Source organism: Coptis chinensis, chromosome 6 (assembly GCF_015680905.1).
Source record: "Coptis chinensis isolate HL-2020 chromosome 6, ASM1568090v1, whole genome shotgun sequence".
Lineage (NCBI taxonomy): Eukaryota > Viridiplantae > Streptophyta > Magnoliopsida > Ranunculales > Ranunculaceae > Coptis > Coptis chinensis.
In genome coordinates, this window is record NC_141461.1 from 57,843,144 (window position 1) to 57,856,512 (window position 13,369).

The following is a 13,369-nucleotide window of genomic DNA, read 5'->3' on the forward strand; positions in this document are numbered from 1 at the left end:
TGATGGGGTAACTATAGGCATAGTTACTTTTGTTATCAACCACTCTTCCGAGGCGGAGAGTGGTGATGGCATTTAGGTCACCTACGATTGTAGTTTCGTTACTAGAATTACCGTTTACCTCAAAAAGGTTGTGTTTCTTTGTTTTTGGGTTTGGTATTGCTTTGTCCCGAAACACGCCTTTTGGTTGGACTTTCGCTTGGGCTAACTGTTGTATGCCCCGATTTATGGATTGTAAAATCTGTTGGTTTGATTGAGTCATTGTCTAGAAAAGTTGTTGGGTAACTTGTATAAAGGCGTCGATCACGATCCGGTTGTGTGGTGTAGTAGTCACGGGTGGTGTATTTGGAACTATCTCGTTGATTATTTATGGGTGGGTTGTGATAGTTATTATTATTAACCGAACGATACCTCTATTGGTATTATAATTATTATAATTATTCTCGACCTTGTGCTTGACCTTGTGGTGGTTGCTTGGTTGTTATAATTATTATAATTCCTTGACCTTGTCCTTGTCCTTGTCCTTGCCTAGGTGGAGCTTGGTTATAATTGTTTGTTTGTTTAACATTTTGATTATTGTACCACGGAGGTGTTACTTGTTAATTATTTCTCCAACTGAAGTTGGGATGTTGTCTCAAAGGGCGTTAGGAATAGGATAGTTATTAATAGAGTAAACATTATCTTGTTCGGTGGTTGTTGTTCATAAGCTAGAGGACAATAATCGTCGGGGTGCTCTGGACTCAAACAGAAATTACATGGGTTGGAGTTTACATTCATGACGGGATAGGCTTTTGTTGAGCGAAATAGCCTCTACTTTTTAGTTAGAGATTCGATTAGATTTTTAAGTTCGGATCGGTTTTCTTTCTCAAACATACCGGGCGGCTTTTCTTGTTGAAGAAGAACTAGCTGAAGCGGGGATATCATCACTACCCCCAATTATTATTCCGTTTAGTTTGGTCTTCTAAAATTTATAAGCCTCGAGGCTCCTTTACTTATGAAACTACCCCATTCATTATGTCAAGGACTTCTTTATGGTGGTGTAGAAGACCTTTCAAAAAGGCACGAACTAACGTGTCTTTAGCTAAGTTATGATGTGGACACTCTATTAGGAGATCGGTGAAACGATTCCATGCCTCAGAAAATGATTCATGAGGATTCTATCGGAAAAAATGAATCTTGGAAAGCATCTCATCCGTCTTTAGGGGTGGGTAAAAATGTTCCATAAACAGCTGAACAAGTTTACCCACGAGTCCACAGAATTAGGCGCTTGGCCAGTTAACCAAGACGCCGCCTTATTGGCTAAGGTGAAAGGGAATACCCTCAGTTTAATTTGTTCCGCACCTACCGTAGGATGATGGAATGTTGTAAGGACTTGTTCAATCCTACGCATGTGCTGATAAGGTTTTTCATGGTCTAACCCATGAAAAATGGGTAACAAATTAAATATGTTTGGGGATCGAAAAATCCCCCCAGGTCTGCTAGAACGATGCACGATTTGGGGCTATCGCTCAAGGCTTTGTAAAGTCGGGAGAGAGGAGTCTCTCTTTCTTGACCATTATGTCGGGTATGGTGTGTGTGATGATAGTAGTTAGAGGTGTAGGTGGGTGGTGTACTAGATAGACTTGTTTTTGTTGCGTGTAATTACGTTTTTGTTGTTTTGTTCGACCGGACCTTAATCTCATGCAAGACTAAGTTGAGCTTAACTAAACATGCAACACTCCAAACAATTCGATATACTAGTAGAAAACCTCTAAGCGGAAATGCGAGGTATGGAAGAAAGGAATACCGATAGCGTCCTTGCTTCGGCTTATGAATAGCATCTTGTATATGGCGTGTTCGAGTGTATATAAGAGATTAGAACACTGAAAAATATGAAAGATCAAAGTTTGAATCAAAACTGTGGAAATCCGGGAATTTTAACTTTTGGGCGCGCCAGATAGTAGAAGCCTTCAGCTCCGAGTAATTTTCAGATTACGGTGTTTTTAGAGTGGTCGCTCCAAATGGGGCTGGTCGCTCGATGGGAAGTCGAGTTCAGTGTTTAAAAGCAGGTCGCGCTTTGGTATGATGCTGGTATGCTCGGTGGTAAACAGAATTCCAAGTAACTTAGCGGTGGTCTCTCCTTGAAGCTGGCGTTAGGTATATTTTCTCGCGGAATTTGTCACGCTGAAATGGGCAACCATAGTATGAAACAAACAAGGGTGGGTGGGTTTAATGGGACTTAAAATTGACTACTTCTACTATGAAAACAAAGCTAAAGTGTAACTAAGATGGCAGCGGCGCCATTTGATAAATGTAAAATGAATAGTTTACCTACGAAATGAACGATGAATTCACAACGTAAGTAAACTAAAACTGGACTTTTACTAATCAATTATCAAATCTTCTACTCTCGATGCGAATTGCACTAAGTGGAGTAGGAAGTTCGTTCCACTCCTAGTACCCTAGCATGGATTGTTTTCTAAGTCTAAGAAATCAGTCTTAAATCTAATGAGAGCTTTCTAAAATGTTATGCTAACTGAGACGCGTTAATTTAAATAACAAGATATAATATAAACTAAAGTTAATCTATGAAAGCTACGGAAATACGATTGTTTGACTCTAGATAAAGAAATAGAGGGGAATTAAATCCACCTCGAATCCAACTTAATAACCTAGTATAGATTGTCGTATCTCGATTCTTACGTTTTCACGGCAAGAATTTCGAGTCTAATCCCTAGTGTTCATGGCATTCCTACCGGATACTAACTAGCATGTGAGGTCGTCCACCCATTCTCATGGCGAAACACGACCTTCTAGAGTGGAATAGATTCTACTACCAAATTCTATACTAACCACTAAGTTTTCATCAAGGCTTCATCAACCCCTCTAATGGAGGTTTAGCCTTGAGTCATCAAACTAACATTTCCCATTGAATCTAAACTAAACATAATGTAAGAAATTGAGATTTACTTAATTAACAATAATGAATCTAATTTAATGGCTGGAATGGAATAAGAACAAGAATTTAAATTAGATCTAGAATGGAAATGACAAGAATGAAATTGAATAATAACTATTTTTATTTATCTAATCAATCCAAAAACAATCATTCAAGAATTTAATCTAAAACAAGAATTGTAATGGAACTAAAACTTAATTAATTAATTAAAACTAGATCAAGAATTCTATATATTAATTTAGGTCTAACTAGCTACCATTAACAAAGAGTGAAGCTTTTGTTTTTATACATCCAGATCCAAAAATCGTGCATGGGCTTGGAGCCATGTTTTGGGCCAGAGAATCAAGCCCAAAACATAATACTTTCGGTCCAAAAAGGCCTCTTCAGCTGCAGTTGGCTTCCACAGACTTTTCGTCCACTTCTGCTCCTCTGATTGGGTCAAGGCTTGGACCATTAGAAAGCTCTTTCCGAGCTGGTCGTTTTGACATAAGGTAGGCCCAATTCCAAGGTCTGAGTCCAAAGATATGGCATTCGGAAGTTCTGCTGACTGTTGCTCCTTTATCTCGCTAAAGTGGCACAGTTCTGCACATAATGGACTTTGAAGCCTGAAATGCATAAAAACACGTAATCAGTATTAACTCTTACTTATTATTCACATAATTGGTCTAACAGTATGATTATTAAGGGGTTAAAACTACAGTTTTGGGCTCTTATCACCATACCTTAACCATCACCACGATTTCTGATTCCAGTTCTCTATGGCTCCGTAAACCCCAAAAATTCTTCTAGAACAAGTTTTTTCCAGTGCACAGTTTACACCTTTCTTCGATACTGGAATGCGTATTAGGAAGTGGGAAGGGTTGTGGTATTCTGCTCAGGATTTTTATCACACTGATTTGGTGCCTGCATTTTACCAGAAGAGGGAGGTTATGAATCATAAGATTTTTATGGATGTGAATAGTAGTCGTAGGGAGTTGACTACAGCAGTGTTGGCTGAGATTACTAGCATTGAGGAAAGAGACATTGTAGTCACCATGCAAAAATCTCAACTTGGGGGTATCGATACTTTGATGATAGAGAGTGTTAGAAGGTCGTTACAATGCTGGATCCCATTGTGTTCGTCAGTCGTCTCTAAGAAGAAACCAACTTGAGGTGGCTCAGTAGGTTAGAAGGAATGTTATTGCCAGCACGAAAGCCAGTGACATAAATTTGAGTTGTCTGTACATTCTCTGGACCCTTCAGAATAGAAGGTATGGGTTTTGCATCCTTGAATTTTTATTAAATGGGATTATAGCAGTTGGTCAATTTACCACAACTTTTCCTGTGTTGATCACAAAGATTATGTTGTATTAGGGATGTGCTCCAAAATCTAGTAAGGTTAAGTTGAAATTGTATGAGAATACACATATTTATAGAGAGTGTATTCAGAAAGAGTGGAATGTGCCAGAAGTTTTGGCTACTGAGATAGAATCAGAGGAGGAGGAGGAGGAAGATACAACTTGTTTTGATGCAAAAGCATTGGAAAGGGCTACTATAGATGTAACCCATTTTTCATTACTTCCTCGTGGACTGCAATCTCTGAATACTCAGTATGAGATGATTCGAACAGGCTAATGTTCTCTTAAGGAACTCTATGAGACCATCCAGACTAGGCAAATTATCATTATCCTTAACCAAGCTGGTCTTCGACAAAATATTCAGTTCCTCAGTGATAGTCACCAGGATCTCCATGCTGACATGGAAGTTATCTCTCGGAGTGAGCGTTGAGAAGCAATGGATATTTTATGGGAACAACAACAAAATTTTTAGGAAGAAGTTCTATGCCATCTGCCACTTCAGGGCGGATCATCCTCTATTGACTCCAGAAGGCGTGAGCGTCATCAATGTAGGGACGGATGAATCCCACCCTTCCTCCTCTCATGGCTAGTTCCTTAGTATTGTATTTAAGAATAATTTTCCCCTGTTCAGTAGAATTAGTATTTCTAGTTGTTAGTTTAAGTTGTTAATATTGGATTATGTAAGTTGGTTGTTATTTCAATTTCAAGTTTGTTTAATTTTTGTCTACACATGCTATCTATTTTTCATGAATCCCACCCTTCCGACCTGTTTGGGGGTGGCATAAATTGCTTAGCACTATATTTTACAATATCCACATGTTTTTAGAAAGATTATTGCCATGCTTAAGGAATATAGTTTATATAAGCATTCTGCTAATAGGATGTAGCTACAATTAACTACTTTTTTTGTGTGCAACCTCAAGGGTTATAAACATTAAGATTTCTATTTTGATTCCAGCTTAAAAACATATAGGTTTGGTGTTGGAGTCTGCTTCTCGGCTGCTTCTATTTTCGTTTAAGAGTCCCTTTTCTTATTCCAACATTTTCCTTAACAATTTGGGAACCTTGCGGACTTTTGATTAAGAAACTTGTGTTATATAAATGCATGGCATGCCATGTACTTCACTTTGCACCTCTCATATTCATCTCACAAGTCTTGCTCAGAGCGTGCACGCCCCTATATTGTACTAACACAGAGTGCGCACGCTCTGTAATCTAATATTGGAGAAATTTTCTTTTGTCAGAAGAGAGCTCGCCCGCCCTCTGACATAAGCCATTCTGAGCGCGCCTGCACCCGTACTTTAACATACCTCTAGTTCTTTTTTCTGGGGTTTTTTGTAGTCACTTCAAGGAGTTAAGTAGTGTGTTTGTTTGCTATGAAACCTCCTTGAATCATACCGGAGCAGTCCTTTGAAGAATTGCTCGAAAGTGACATATATGGGTTCTTGTTCCGCGACATGATTGTGCAGTTAGGATGGCAGCCTCTAATGGTAAGTACTGATGAATCTTATTGTCCTGCACTTACTGCTTATTGAATTGAATACTAAGGCTTTTATTAAAAGATTCTAATGGAGGCTACAACTAAATTCATAAACTAAAACTAACAAAGGAGAGGGAGAGAACCTAATTTAAAACTAAATTAATGGAAGGAGGGTAGCCAAGTTTTCTTTTACCTTAACCCTCTTTATATAGGAGAGGGTTAGGTTTACAGTTTCGTGCATGGGATTTTAGGCTAGGTTATGGACCCATAAATCAAGTCCAAAACCCAATTTGTTGAATCCAAGACTTCTAATGCTGGTTGTGTTACTATAGCGTGCATTTTCACAAATTTATACTATTCTGATCGAGTCAAGGTCTAGACTATTGGAAAGAGCTTTCTGAGCCGGTTATTTTGATATAAAATGGGCCCAAATCCAAGGTCTGAGTCCAAAGTTATGGCCTTTTGAAGTTATGTTAACTTTTCTTCAGCTTTCTAATCCGGTTTGACTTTCACTGAACAACTTTGACTTGGGCTTTTTAAGGGCTTTTTCTCCATGAAACTTAGGCTTTCTTCATAGAAATTTCATAGCAATCACTTTAGGTCATTTTAGCACCTAATTAGTAACGAATTTACATTTATTCAACTTCGAAGCCTGAAATACTCAAAAACACGTAATTAGTGATAAACTTATATTATTAATAACATAATTGGCTAAATAGAAATATTATTAAAGGGTTTAAACTATAGTTTTGGGCTCTTATCAAACCACCCCCTATCAGCATTTTGATTGTCCTCAAGCATATATGTGAAATTAAAATAAGTGGCCAAAAATGTATTTTTAACTAGTCTCGTTTCGCTGAGTGCGACTACATTGACCATATGCAAAAAGGCCTTAAACCACTAAGAATTCCCTAGTGGGCGAGTTATAGCCTTGTGAGAGTTTTCTAGAGAAGGTACTCACAAACTTCATTTATACTACAACGACTAAGAAATAACTGTAATTGTTCCCTAATTTTATCTTAGATTCTATGCATCTCACTAGTATTTAAACAAGGATGATCATTCTAAAGCTTAAACTAATACATGCATAATAATCAAATCCTCTTAAGATAAATAACTATACAATGAACTATGATATGAAATGCAATGGCAGGTTCGTTTATGAAATTTTTGGGTAGCGTGCCCAAGTAGGTTCTCACAAGGAATGTGTCAAAACATATAACACTCTAATTTTTTCACTCAAGTTTGCTAACTCCAGTGTGTAGTGGGCACACGTTTCCTCACAATCTCAATGACAATCTGATAAATGATAAAATGAATAGCTTACCTACGAAATGAACGATGAAATCAAAATGTAAGTAAACTAAACTATTTATGTTGATATGTTATCAAAGTTTCCTACTCTTAATTCTATCGAAATAGAGTGGAGTAACAAATTCGTTCCACTCCTAGTGCTCTAGCATGGAATGTTTTCTAGTCTAATTAGTCGGTCTTAAGTCTAATGAGAGTTTTACGAGGGGGAATTATACTACGATACTTACTGAATTTGATTACTTGAATTTAAACTACGAATGCTATGGAAATATGATTGTTTTTGAATCTAGATAAGAATTAGAGGGGAATTGAATCCACCTCGAATCCAACTTAATAACCTAGCATAGATTGTTGTATCTCGATTCTTACGTTCTTACGGCAAGAGTTTCGAGTTCTAATCCCTAGTGTTCATGACATTTCTACCAAGTACTAACTAGCATGTGAGGTCGTCCACCCATTCTCATGGCGAATCACGACTTTCTAGAGTGGAATAAATTCTACAATGCTTCTACACTATACAACTAAGTTTTCATCAAGGCTTAATCAACCCCTCTAATGGAGGTTTTAGCCTTGATTCATCAAACTAACATTTCCCATTGAATCTAAACTAAACATAATGTAAAGAATTGAAATTTACTTAATTAAACAATAATGAAATCTAATTTAATGACTAAAATGAAATAAGGACAGGAATTGAAATTAGATCTAGAAATGGAAATGACAAAAATCGAAATTGATAAAAATACTACTTTATTGATCTAATCAAAATGAAGAACAAGATTCAAAGGTTTAATCTAATACAATAATTGAAATGGAACTAAACTTAATTAATCTATATGAAAAACTAGATCTAGAATTCATTAATGGAGGCTAACTAATCTAAATCTAATCTAGGTCTAACTATCTACCATTAACCAAGAGCTAAGCTTTTGTTTTTATCCATTCAGATCCAAAAATCGTGCATGGGCTTGGAGCCATGTTTTGGGCCAGAGAATCAGGCCCAAAACCCAATTCTTTCAGTCCAAAAAGGCCTCTTCAGTTGCAGTTGGATTCAACAGACTTTTCTTCCACTTCTGCTCCTCTGATTGGGTCAAAGCTTAGACCATTGGAAAGCTCTTTCCGAGCCGGTCGTTTTGACATAAGGTAGGCCCCATTCCGAGGTCCGAGTCCAAAGATACGCCGGAAGTTCTAATCGACTTGTGTCTGTTTTACGCCGCCTCGACTTTTCAGCTTTTGACCGGGCTTTAGAAAGACTTTATCTTCTTGAATCTTGACCTTTAATCACGGAACTCCTTAGTAACCGACCTTTGCTCCTTTATCTCGCTAAAGTGGCATATTTTTGCACATAATGGACTTTGAAGCCTAAAATGCATAAAAACACGTAATCAGTGTTAACTCTTAATTATTACTCACATAATTGGTCTAAAAGTATGATTATTAAGGGGTTAAAACTACAGTTTTGGGCTCTTATCACAATCCAAGGAAGCCGAAGTCGATCAAACACATCTACCACTTACTATCACACCAACCTATTCCTAATTGAGCTAGAGGTTTTTCTAAGGTGATACGGGGCGTAGGTGTTGGTTAAAGAAGGAAGAAAATGGATATTCAAAAAGACAAGTCTGAGAAAATAGGGTCTTCATATTATGTAACTAGAGAAAACCTTGTTCTTTTGCTTCTACACTTTGTTTCCATCCTTAGCCTTTTTATTTTGGCTTTTTGACTCATTTTATTCTATTTTTGGAGTTTTTATTTTATTTTATTTTTCTTTTCTTTTCTTTGGATGGAAACTTTCTTTTCTTTTTCTTTTCTGAAGCAACTAACTAATTTTTGTTTACACAGGGTTTTCTCTTCTCTTTTCTTCACTCATCCTATTTCTCAGACTTATCCAGATAGGTAGGATAATTTATTTTTTTATTTTATTTTATTGGGTAAATGATTTTTGGTTTGTGAAAAGGCTAATGAAAGGCTCAGTGGGGCGACTACCGGATAATAAATTTCATATAGGTATGAATTTCTGGCTATATCGATCCAAAGAGGGCCTAAATTCTCACTTAGGATATGGTATGGTGATCAAGCAAGTGGATGTGTGATTTCTCTACTCGAAATTTACTTCTCCCTTGTGTCATCACTTAGATATTTCACTCTTATGAGGCTTTTAGGCTAGATGCTCACAGGATATGTATTAAGTACTCTAACTTAGGTCTCAGAAAAATACTGTCAAGTACAATCAAAGATGCTCATCTAAGATGTTCATGAAAAGATGCAATGACTATTACTTATATGTTAATCTAAGTTTCAAAAATTAAATCCTAATTCAAGTACTACGTGAGATTTCTAGAATAATATCATCATGGAGAAAGAAACAATACCATTATCACTAAGTGCCTAGTATAAACAATATTTATGATTTTTAATATTTTATAAAAAAAAGGCGTGTGATTTACATCCTAAAAGTGCCTAATTTTTGCAAATGTTTCTAACCCACCCCCAAACAATCGAACGCTTTGTCCTCAAAGTGTAGAGAGATAAGGAAATAATTTACCATAGAAATGTGGCAAAAATTGGTAGTACCTGTAACAGAAATATTATAAAATATGATATGATAACATGAATGATAAGAGCCCAAAACTGTAGTTTTAACCGCTTAACAATAATACTTTTAGACCAATTATAGGAGTAATAAATAAGAGTTAATGTTAATTACGTGCTTTTATGTATTTTAGGCATTAAAGTCAATTATGTGCAGAAATGTGCCACTTTGGTGATATAAAGGAGCAAGGGTTGGTTGCTAAGAAGTTCTGTGATTAAAGGCCAAGGTGGGCAGAAACAACACATAAAAGTTAGCAGAATTTCCGAATACCGTATATTTGGACTCAGGCCTCGGAATTGGGCGTACCTTATGTCAAAACGACCGGCTCGGAAAGAGCTTTCTAATGATCCAAAATTAGACCAAATAAGAGGAGAACAAGTGGATGAAAAGCTTGTTGAAGTCAAAGCTAGCTGAAAAGGGCCCTGTGGACTGAAGAAATTGGGCTTTGGGCTCGATTTTCCAGCCCAAAATATGGACCCTTAACCCATGCACGAAAATGTGGATCTGGCCTCCTCCATTTCCACACACAAGACTAAGCTCTTAAGTATCAATTAGGTTAGGATAGAAAGTAGCCATTAGAGATAATTCTAGATCTAGTTTTGAGTTTTATTCAATTAATTAGTTTTCAATTATTGTTTTAGATCTAGTTTTTACTATGCAATAGATTAGTTAGAACAAATAAATGATTAATTTAGAATCACATTTAGTTTTATAATAAAGTTTTCATTTTTAATTCCGTTTTAGTTTATTGATTCAATTCTTATTTAGTTTTAGTACTGTTAAATTCATAAATTAGTTGTCTTCAATTGCTAATTAGTAATTCATAATCTAGTTTTAATTATTTAGTTATCAATTTCATTTCTTAGTTGGTAATTTAGATTTGAATCTATTGATTAGTTAAATTAGTAAAGTTAGAATCTTTATATGATGTCTAGTTTTAATTCAATTGGAAATAATAGTTTGATGAATCAAGGCTAAACCTTTATTAGAGGGGTTTGATGAAACCATGATGAAAACTTGACTGTGTAGTGTAAAATCGTTGTAAGAGTCTATTCAACTCTAGAAGGTCGTTGATTCATCATGAGAATGGGTGGACTTCCTCACATGCTAGTTATGAATTGGTAGAGATTCCATGTATAATTAGGAATTAGAATGACCAATTCTTACGGTAAGAACGTAAGAATTGGATTACAACAAACTATGCTAGTTTCTTAAGTTGGATACAAAGTGGATTCAATTCCCCCCTAATTCTTATTCTAGATTCAAACTTTAGTATTCCGTAGCATTTCGTAGTTGAATCATTATAATCCCAGTATCTTGTTAGTATAAATTACATCGTAGTATAGTTCGTAAAACTCTCATTGACTTTGGTAGGATTGATAGTCGTAGGAAACTTGAATGCTAAAGAACTAGGAGTGGAACGAATCTTCTATTCCAACTCTACTTTAATAGTATCTAGAGTAGAAATCTTTGATAAGAATTGTTACGATAAAGTTTTAGTTTTACTTTCCTTTGATATTCATTATTTATTCGGAGTAGAATTATATTCAATTTTATCGGGTTATCAAATGGCGTCGCTACCATCTTAGTTCCCTTTAGTATTATTTCTTTAGAATTGTTAGTTTTCCAAAGTCCCATAACCCACCCACCCTTGTTTGATTCTCACTATGGTTGTCCATTTCAGCACTGAAAATTTTTCTCGAAGAATTACACGGAGCGCGACCAGCGCCCTGGGCAATCTAAATTGGAGCGCCACCCGCGCCCAAGCACCCGGAACTCCACTATTTAGCGGAGTACGACCCGTGCCTTGCCCAGGCAAAACACGAGCGACCCACACCCTACCAAGGCTAAATTGGAGCACTACCCGCGCCCAAATGCCTGGAACTCCAGCTTGACCAGAATGCAACCTGCGCCCTACCTAGGCCCATTCTGAGCGCGACCTGTGCCCTCTGCTGAAATTGCCCGATTTCCACAGGTTTGTTTCAAATTTCCATTTCCTCATAGTTTTCAGTGTTTTAACTTGTTATACACACTGAGCATGTGTAAACAAGACGCTATTTGATAAGAGCCCAAAACTGTAGTTTTAACCCCTTAACAATCGTACTTTTAGACCAATTATGTGAATAATAAGTAAGAGTTAAATTACGTGTTTTATGCATTTTGGGCTTCAAAGTCCATTATGTGCAGAAATGTGCCACTTTAGCGAGATAAAGGAGCAAACGGTTGCTAAGGAGTTCTGTGATTAAAGGCCAATTTTTCAAGAAGACAAAGCCTCTGTAAAGCCCGGTCAAAAGATGAAAAGTCAAAGTCCACGCGGGCAGAAACAGTGCACAAAGTCAACAGAACTTTCGAAGAGCATATCTTTGGACTCAGACCTGGGAATTGGGCCTACCTTACGTCAAAGCGACCGGCTCGGAAAGAGCTTTCCAATGGTCTAAGTCTTGGCTCAATCAGAGGAGCAGAAGTGGACGAAAAATCTGTCGAATTCAACTGCAGCTGAAGAGGCCTTTTTGGACTGAAAGTATTGGGTTTTGGGCCTGATTCTCTGGCCCGAAACATGGATCCAAGCCCATGCACGATTTTTGGATCTGAACATATAAAAACCAAAGCTTAGCTCTTTGTTAATGGTAGATAGTTAGGTTAGAAAATAAATTAGGTTAGGATAAGAAAAGTAGCCATTAAACCTTAATTTTTAGATCTAGATCTAGTTTTTTACATTCATTCAATTAGTTAGTTTAGAATCATATATAGTTTTTAGAATAAAGTATTAGTTCTTCATTTCAATTTAGATTATTGCTTAAATTCTTATTTGGATTTAGTTGTCTTAAATTCATAATTAGTTATTCACAATCTTAGTTCTAAATTAGTTTTAATTTAAGTTTAATTTAATTATGTCTTGTTCTTATTATTGTTCTTGTGTTGGGAATGGTAGTATAGAAATTTCACATCAAATCATTACTCTCACCATTGTTCATTTTGGGTTTGATTAGTTGAATTTGTTTAAGTCTTGAGGTTTAAGAGTGGAACGAATCCTGATTCTCTTATATTACTTCGTTATTGAGAGTAGGAATATTGATATAAACACGTATTTACGTAAATTGATTATTTGTGTTTACGCATAAGTGAAGTAAGGAGGTATTCAAGTACTCTTTTCTTCCACACCTCGCATATCCTGTTAGAGGTTCATACTAGCATATCAGGATTGTTTGGAGTGTTGTTGTGTTTCATTAAGATTGGCTTAATCTTGCATGAGATTAAGGTCAGGCCAAAGAAAAACGCCTAACGTAATCAACTGGCAACGTCGACAAACACGCCTTTCTAGTATACCATTCATTACACCTCTAGCTAATATACCATACACACCACCTGAAATAATGGCTGAAGAAAGAGAGGCTCCACTCTCTGAATTTTACAAAGCCTTGAACGATAGCCCTAAATCTTGCATCGTTCTATCAGACCCAGTGGGGGATTTCCGAATCCCCCCAAATATATTTAATTTGTTACCCGTTTTTCATGGGTTAGACCATGAAAAACCTTATCAAAGATATCGTAGGATTGACCAAGTCCTTACTACATTCCACCATCCTACAGTTGGTGCTGAACAAATTAAACTGAGGGTATTTCCCTTCACTTTAGCCGATAAGGCGGCGTCTTGGTTAACTGCCCAAGCACCAAATTCTGTGGACTCGTAGGCTAAACTTGTTCAACTG

The 13,369-nt window shown here is 36.6% G+C and overlaps 1 non-coding gene across 1 annotated transcript; it reads left to right on the forward strand.

Moving 5' to 3' along the window:
- The first annotated feature begins 1,080 nt into the window (after nucleotides 1–1,080).
- Nucleotides 1,081–1,184, forward strand: LOC147493734 (small nucleolar RNA R71). The gene has a single exon (XR_015200626.1). It is a non-coding gene; the product is annotated as a small nucleolar RNA R71 (small nucleolar RNA).
- Nucleotides 1,185–13,369: the final 12,185 nt, after the last annotated feature.